The sequence below is a fragment of the Monodelphis domestica genome, chromosome 6 (assembly GCF_027887165.1).
Source record: "Monodelphis domestica isolate mMonDom1 chromosome 6, mMonDom1.pri, whole genome shotgun sequence".
NCBI classification, from domain to species: Eukaryota; Metazoa; Chordata; class Mammalia; order Didelphimorphia; family Didelphidae; genus Monodelphis; species Monodelphis domestica.
The window spans coordinates 128,184,778-128,193,290 of record NC_077232.1 but is presented as its reverse complement, the minus strand read 5'-3'; the positions used below and the strand labels follow the sequence as shown (position 1 = coordinate 128,193,290).

Genomic DNA, 8,513 nt, shown 5'->3' with positions numbered 1-8,513 from the left:
CTCAATCAAGAGGCCTGTCAGGGTGGCTCAATTACAAGGCCTGTCAGGGTGGCTCAATTACAAGGCCTGTTAGGGTGGCTCAATTAAGAGCCCAAACACAACCCTTTGTTGTGACTGGGAGTGACTAATATGCTAATGTCATGACTACTGGCTGGTGCTTAGTCCGCTCTTCAATGCCTGACTGCTTTAAGGATAACTTCAACACCCAAACCACCATTTCCTTAGACCTGCATCCCACCACCAAACAGCTTTCCTCCAAAGACCGTCCAACCAGGGGTGCTCATGAAGCTCCAAGGAACATCTCATGATTAACAAAATGAAAAACAAAATGAAAGTGAATTGAATTAGAATTTTTTGAAAAAAGAATTTGTAGAAAACATTCATGATTTTTGTGAGATGAAGGCATAAATCAGATTAGGGAGACTAGTGAGGTTTAATTTTGGTTTAGTTAAATGAATTATCACTGGAGAAGAATGACCTCAGATTTTGTTACCTCAAAGAGAAATTCCAGCACATGGAGTGTTTTCATTTGGCATCAATTCAGGGATAGAGAGAATGGACATCCTGAAAATGCACAGGAGTTCAAGGGATCTGAAGAAGACTGTAAGCAAAAAATAGTGGCCAATGTGAGTAAAATGTCCATTTGAGCATGGTTGTGGTGATGAAACGAGCAGTTCAAGGGAAGGAAGAATGTTGCTTTTAGATGCTCAGCATCGCATTCTCCTCCACAAGGGGACTCTTGCTGGAACCAAAGAAGGAGAGGACAGACAGAAATGTGGAGTTGTCCCGGGAATCACGGTCGCATGTGAGGGGAAACACAAGCGACTCAGACAAGCATGATGAAATGGGGCCGAAACCCACGGTTCAGTCTTCCGCCTCCAATTCCGAACCCCCTGACAGGTGCCTTGTCCCCGCTTAAGCGGAGCCACCTCTGGCTCTTTCAAGCTCGACAACCCCCTTCAAAGAGGCCCACAGGCGGGCGGATACAGCCGTCGTCTTCCCGCAGAGGGCCACCAGAAGCCGGCCAGCCGGGGAAGCCGGCCGGGAAGCAGCAGCCGTGGCGGCACACGGGGGAGAAGTCACGGGGGAGAGCGCAGCAGGCGCGGACGTGGAGAGGGGGCGGGGGGGGGGGGGGTAGGGAGGTGCCCAGTGCGGCGGGGGACGGGAGCGAGAGGGGCAGTGGGGCAGTGGCAGGAGGAACTCGAGAGCCGAGGCGGGCCACTGGAGGGACCGGCCGGAGAGGGGAGAACACTGGGGGAGAGAGGACAGACTGGCTGGGGAAGAGACGAGAGAGGACAGACTGGCTGGGGAAGAGACGTACATGCAGAAGAGAGACGCAAGACTCTGGGGGTTAGAGACGCGGAAGGGTAGGTGTGGCGGGGCAAAGATCTCCCTTTTCAGCTCCTGGAGGTCTCAAGCCGAGACACCGGTCCGCTACGGTCTTTCCGCAGGTCAGTTCTTTGGCGTTCATTTAGAGTTTGGGGTTTTTTTAGGGTTTATTAATTTTTTTGTTTGCTTGTTTGTTTACGGCGTGTATTTCTGTTTATTTATAGAGAGAGAGACAAAGTAAAAACATTTTACATTTTAAGGAGAGGATAGTGAGAGCTTCACAATTTCACTATGAACAGTAGTCTCAACTCCACAGAGCTAGAAAGTACCCATCTAAATCTGCATTCTTTATTTCTTGTTTTAGTTTTTCAAAAGCAGGTTTGCCTTTCAGGGAGTACAAATTAAATTAACATGGTGGCTAAACTAAGTAAATAAACTAAACTAAATGTTAGTTGGCTCAGTGGATTGAGAAGCAGTCCAAGAAACGGGAGATCCTGGGTTTAAATGTGGTCTCAGACATTTCCTATCTCTCTGACCCGGGTAAGTCATTTAGCCCCCATTGACTAGCCCTTACTGCTCTTCAGCTTTGGAACTAATACACAGTATTGATTCTAAGAAAGAAGATCAGGATTCAAAAAAAAAATTAAGCTAACAGTAACTCAGATACTTGTCTTAAATCTTCAGATTTTTTTTTTCCCCGATGCTATCTAGAGATGATTATAAGAGTAAAGTCAATGTAGGCAAAATGAAATTTTGAGCAGAATCAATGGCAAAAAAATGGCAAAAGGGAATTTGAATATGACAAGTTTTCCTCTTATTTTTCTAAGGAAAGTACTTAAGTCAGTCCTGCGTTCAACCTCAGGAGAATTTCAAATGCTGCCAAAACAGAAAAAATGAAAAAGCTAAAGGCTGACTAGAGTAATGTTTTGTCTTAAAAACCAATTATGATAAAAGATATCTGTGCTTCATGCTAAGAATGTGTTCTAATTTGTAACAGCAATATTGGCCATCTTCACTTCCCACAACCTCGTATTAATTTTCTTTTGCCTTGGAGACCAACTCAAGTTGACCCATTAAAACTGTCATCCTGGAATAAAGAGTCAGTGACATGAGAACCACATTTCCTGGCACACTCAAGAAATTACTGTTTAAAGAGGCTTACCAGCTGCTGGAGGATTCAGATTCTTGGTGGCATTAAAATGCAGGACTACCAAAGTCATGGATGAAAATGAAGGTCCCTTGAGCTAGAGGAACTTTCTTCCAGAAGGCATCCTTCCCACACACATAGGGTGCTCACCAAAAATATAACTGATGCATGTTTTAAAAAGGGAAAATATGTGTAAATATCAGCCGTGGCTTAATAGAGGATCCACTCTAAAACGGCTGAGTGAGTTTGAGCCTCTGGCAGCAGAAACCAGCTCAAAGTAAGCAAAGAGATGAGGAAGTTGCTAAACTTAAGTCTTCTTCCTGTAGAAGCCCCTCACTCTTCTCACCAGCTCTTGTTAGACTGCTACAGGCTCATGGGACTCTCTTCTCCACTTCAGAGAGGTGGAGGGAGGTTCTACACAGGGGTGGAGGGAGGTTCTAAACAGGGTTGGAGGGAGGTCCTACACAAAGATTTCCTGGCACTGAGGAGACCTCAAGCCCATTTATAAAAGGCATGTGATTTATTCAGGCTACTCAAAACAGGCTAGCTGATTTCTTATGCCATGTTATGCCATGCATTTTGTGAGTGTTAAAACATGGAAGTGGCCATTTGCCAAGGACCCAGAGTATCCAGTGACTTCAGGATGTCATGGGGGCTGGCTTTATATGGATTTCACCGGGATTCCAAGGACAATCTAAGGGTACAAGAGGCAACAAGGGTGAAAGTGGGAGACACTCCTCTGGACTCCCCACCTTGCCTCACAAAACTGATCTCCTCCCCCTCGGAGCGCCCTAAAGACTCTGTTTAAGCAGAGTCCTCACCCCAACTCATTGCCATCCATGTCTTCCTTTGCCACCAGACTGCTGTCTCCTGGACTGCTCCTTCATTTCCCCACCTCCTCCACTAAAGATGCCTTTTAGCTGTTATCTTCCCCAGTAGAAGGGAACCTGCTTGACAGTAGGGACTCCATGCTTCTCTTAGGATTCCCAAACCTTAGTGTAATGTCTGGTACTTAGTAAATACTTTTCAAAAAAATAATTTAAAAATTATTTTACAGAATGAAAAAACTCATACTCAATAAATAAAATTAAGCATTTTATTGATAATTTAGTGCCAGATGTCCAATAGAAAGATTGAGGACAAAGTAAAAATTTAGCTGTACACAGCCTTTTCCTGTTAAATGCTTCTGATAAAATAGAATAAGAAAGTTCAAAGCAAAGGTCGGGTCCAGAAATCCAATCTAAATCCTCTTCTTTAAAATTTCTTACAATCCTCCAAGATTCTTTCCTTCCATTTACATGATTGTAGTCAGTTTATACACTTTTTTTTGGTATTTCTTTATATAGTAATATTTATTTTTATGATATTGTCATTATCTCCTTTTATATTTAAATATATTATTTATTATTGTATTTTTTTATTCCAATGAGCATTTTCAAGTTTCTCAGTTAGCAATTGTATATTCCTTTTCCTTTACAAGGCTGGAGACATGATTATCCATATTGATTTGTTCATTTGGAACCGCCCAGTAATATGCCCTTATTTTATTTTTCATATAATTTCCTTAACCATTCTCCAATCCACGGACCAATCCTTTGTCAAGCAGAGATGTTTAACAATGGAGGCAACCGCATCACGTTACTCTCACTAAAGATATTGTTTCTTCTTTCTTTTACATGCCTGGTAATAAATTCCTGGTAGCACATAATATGCTCTTAGTATTGTACTTCATAGATTAGTAAAATGACTAAATGACAGAAGGTCTAGGCAGGATTTTGTCATCAATATAAACTGAGGTTCCTTTATCCTCTTCACTTTGAGGTAGGTTGGAGTCGTTCCCAGACTGTCTACAAAAAGAACTTGTAGTGTTATGGGAAAGCACCAAAGAGAAATGCTGAGGCTAAACATTGGCTGAGACTGGACAACCATTATCTGGTTATCCTGAGCATGGTGGGAGAGACTGAAAAACTGTTCTGCACCGCGTCTGAAAGCTGGGCTGAACCACTCCTCTGAGAGCCCAGGGCAGGGAGCAGGGACACTGGTCTGTACTCACCTTCTAGCTCTGAGCTCCCAGCCATCAGTCTCCACTTCCTTCCTGGGACTCCACTTTTAGACTTTTGATCAAACTTTTTACAGACCAGGATAAGGATGTGTAACAAAAATACTGTTTGAAACATTCTAATGCAAATACTAACAACATGGCAATGGGTTCAAATCAAAAACAGAAAAACAAAAGGCTGGGGGGGGAGGAAAAGAAAATGATCTTTGTCTCTAATGAATAATGCTTGGAAATGATCAAATAAAATATTATTTTAAAAAATACTGTTTGAACCTAAAACATGAAACTGAAACTTATGAAGTTTTGTAAAATACAGGAAATGACTGGAAACTGTGAATAACAGTTTTCCCCAGCTAGACAATGATCTAAAAACTATCCAAAAGGACTCATAACTTAACAATGTCATGTGGTTCCAGAGAAAAACAACTGTGAAATGTTGAAATCCAGATCAAAGCAAACCTTTTTCCTTTTTTTCCTCAATTTTTAAAAATTTTAGATTCCTTCCACAAAGTGATTAATATGGGAAAATGTGATTGCACATGTGAAATCAATAAAAGATTGTCTATCATCTCAAAATGGGTGGGAGGTGGAGGGATGAGAAGGGAGAGAATTCCAGACTCAATTATTATTTGAAAAACATGGGAAATTGTTACATGTAATTGGAGAAAAGTAAAATAAAAGTTAATTAGAAATGTTTGAAAAAATTAATAGAAAACATTCATGATTTTTGTGAGTCCAAGGTATATCTGTTTAGGGATCCTAGTAAGGTTTCATTTTGATTCAGTTAAATGAAGTTTCACTAGAGAAGAATGACCTCAGATCTTGTTTACCTCAAAGAGAAATTCCACCCCTTGAATGGAGTGTTTAATTTGGGATCAATTCAGGTATATATATATATATATATATATGAATTAGCATCTCATTCTCTTCCATAAAGGAAAGTGAAAAGCTTGAATTTAACACTTGAATTTTGTAATTTAATTTTTAATTTTGAGAATTTACCTTTAAAATGGTTTTGTAATGGACTTTACTACTAGTAGCAATACAATTATCTAGGACTTTCCCTAGGGACTTAGGAGAAAGAATGCTATCCACATCAAGAGAAAGAACTGTGAGAATAGAAATGCAGAAGAAAAATATATGAATTATCACCCATCACTTGTTTATAGGGGTTAATGATTTGGGGTTTTGGTTTTAAAAGATTGCTCTATTGCAAAAATGAATAATATAGAAATAGATATCAAGTGATAACATTTGTATAACCCAGTAGAATTGCTTGTTGGCTCTGGGAGAGGGGAGAGAAAAGGGGAAGGAAAGAAAATGAATCATATGAACATGGAAAAATACTTTAAAATATAAATACTAATTAATTAATTAATTAAATAGAATGGTTTTGAAACAAAAATTGTCATCTGGCAATGGGGATCTGATATATGCCCAAGAAGGTATTTTTAAAAATGTTGTTTTAAGTTCCATAAAAGGACACAGTTAGAATCTTTATTAGTATTGAACAAGGTTGTGTTTTTTTTTTTAACTATTATTCTAAGCACAAATATCAAACCATTTTTAAGTTCCTTAAAACATTCAATCAGTCCAAATTACTGAAAGATTACTGTGGCTAACAGCTTAATTGGTCCTATTTATACTTATGAGCATATAACTGATGATTCCATCAGTTTATATTTGAGAATTTATTGATAGATTTCTCATGTTTTCTTTTCCAGGAATGAAACCCTGTGAGAACCTGTCTATTGTAATAGAGACTTCTACAAAAGAAGACAAAGGTCACTGAGGTCCACCTTAGACCCCCAAGACTTGAAGGACATGATAGACTGTGGGAAATGGGGAAGCTTTCTCAATTGATGTTGCTAAAGTGAAGTGTCTTTCTTCTGGCTCCCTGTCTCTGCTGATCTCTGCTGATCCAGAATGCCCCCAGAAGCCAATTCGCAATACATGAGCCTTAGTCTCCCTTCTACCATTGGTAATCAAGGTTCCACTCACAAGTCCTCTGGGAAACATCACCCTCCTTCCTTGTGATGGTCATTTTTCCTTATGATAGTCCATGGCAGAATCACTATGACCAGAAAACTGGATCACCCTCCATAGGATTCGTAGGTTAGTCCTAGATTGAACAAATAACCTTCAAATACCCATTGATCACCCCAGATAGGATTTGTAGATATAATCAAAATCCTAAGTCATACCCTTGGTGTCTTCTTAATTTCTCTCATTGTGGCTAGATCCTGCTCGAGGAGGAATCTAGCCTATGACTCGCATCCTCTTACCCTATCCTTCATATAGGATAATCAGTTGTTCTTCCTTTCCTATTCTCATCTAAAGACTCCAGATTCTTTAGTTCCACAGATATTCCATTCTTGGGGGTTTTCCTGGAGACAATGTTCCCAGAGTTTGAGAGCTGGGTGGCTTTTTGTGGTGGTCAGCCAGAAGAGCATTGCCTCCCTTGACCTGATTAAAGACCTTGGGACATGAAAATCAAAGTCCACAACACAGCACGCATGCACGCGCTCTAATACTCATTAAAAATGGAACATTAAAAATGGAAAAATGATTCATTTCTGTATGAAGATAAAAAAAAAGATAAATATCAGCTTTGGCTTAATAGAGGATTCACTTTAAGATGACTGAGGGAGTTTGTGCCTTGGATAGTTCTGGCAGCAGAAACCAGCTTCCAAGAGACTAGAAAGTTGCTGTGCTAAGTCTTCATCCTATAGAAGACAAGCTCATGGAGTTTCTCTACTGCATTGCAGGGGTGGAGGAGGTTCCACATCACAAGTGTCTTGCATTGATGAAATCCTAACCCCAAATATGGACATATATATATATATAAAAGGCATGTTATTTATTCTGGCTGCCAAAGACATGTTTGCTTATTTCTTATACTGAGTCATACAATAGATTTTGTGAGTGCTAAAACATGGAAGTGGCTATTTCCAAGGAACCCAGAGGATCATTGGGCCTGACTTTATATGGGTTTCACCAGGGATCCAAGGACAATCTAAGGTAAGTGGGATGAAATAAAGTGACCACCCACCCAAATTGAAATTATAAACCTGGAGTCAAAGTATAAGTAGAAGATAGTATAAGAAGCGATTTTTATTCTTTCTCATGAGAAAGAGGGTCATTGCCCTAATGGCAATGCCCAAAGCACGAGTGCAAATACAAGCATTTTATAGATTCCTGATGCAAGACCCCCAGCCCTGTTGCCCCATACCCTATGTCTTGGGGCCAAACTTACAATCTAGGGGTGAAAACCTACCCAATTAGAAAATAAGAAGTTACATAGCATAAGCTTATCATGAGTGTCCATCAGGGAGGCTAACGGTTATGGAGAAATAGCCATGTCCTCAAGAGGGACTCCTCTGGTTCCTAAAGTCAGAGGAAATAAGTAGGAGAGCCTAATGGTTTTCTTCCTTGAGATAACTCACTGGAACTGTGGCAATAAGGAAATGTCCTTGAAGTCTTCTTCTGTAACCCAGAAACAGTCTTTCATTCCCTGATCGGGTCTAAGATGGATGTCCACCCTGAGAAAAACAAATTAATTCTTCTCCTCCACACAACCCCTCCTCTTTTCTTTTTAGGATGTTGTTCTCACAATATTACTGAAACATCCCTTCATAACTGAAACTTCCCTTCATAACAACCACCTATAGGTTTTCAGTAGTATTTCTAACAATCCCCATGAGGCAAGTATATGATTAGAAGACTACCTAATGCACAAATCATTAAGAAACCAAGTTGTTCCCACCAACTTCCATTGATTCAAGAATAGCCATTCTCCATCAATCCAAGATTACTTTTGAACTGGCACATAAGCTGTTTTATGAATACCTTTGCCAATCTCCTTTACCACCTCCCATTATCATCTTTTTGTATGCAGCAACCAGTAGCATTACATTTTACACACACACTTCTCCTAAATGTTACCCATAACCCACTACTACCTTAACTACAAATTTG

General features: G+C 40.0%; 1 long non-coding RNA gene across 1 annotated transcript; it reads left to right on the top strand.

Annotated features, from left to right (window-relative positions):
* Nucleotides 1-1,208: 1,208 nt before the first annotated feature.
* Nucleotides 1,209-7,101, top strand: LOC103102578 (uncharacterized). The gene is made up of 2 exons (XR_469021.2): nt 1,209-1,451; nt 6,260-7,101. It is a non-coding gene; the product is annotated as an uncharacterized LOC103102578 (long non-coding RNA).
* Nucleotides 7,102-8,513: the final 1,412 nt, after the last annotated feature.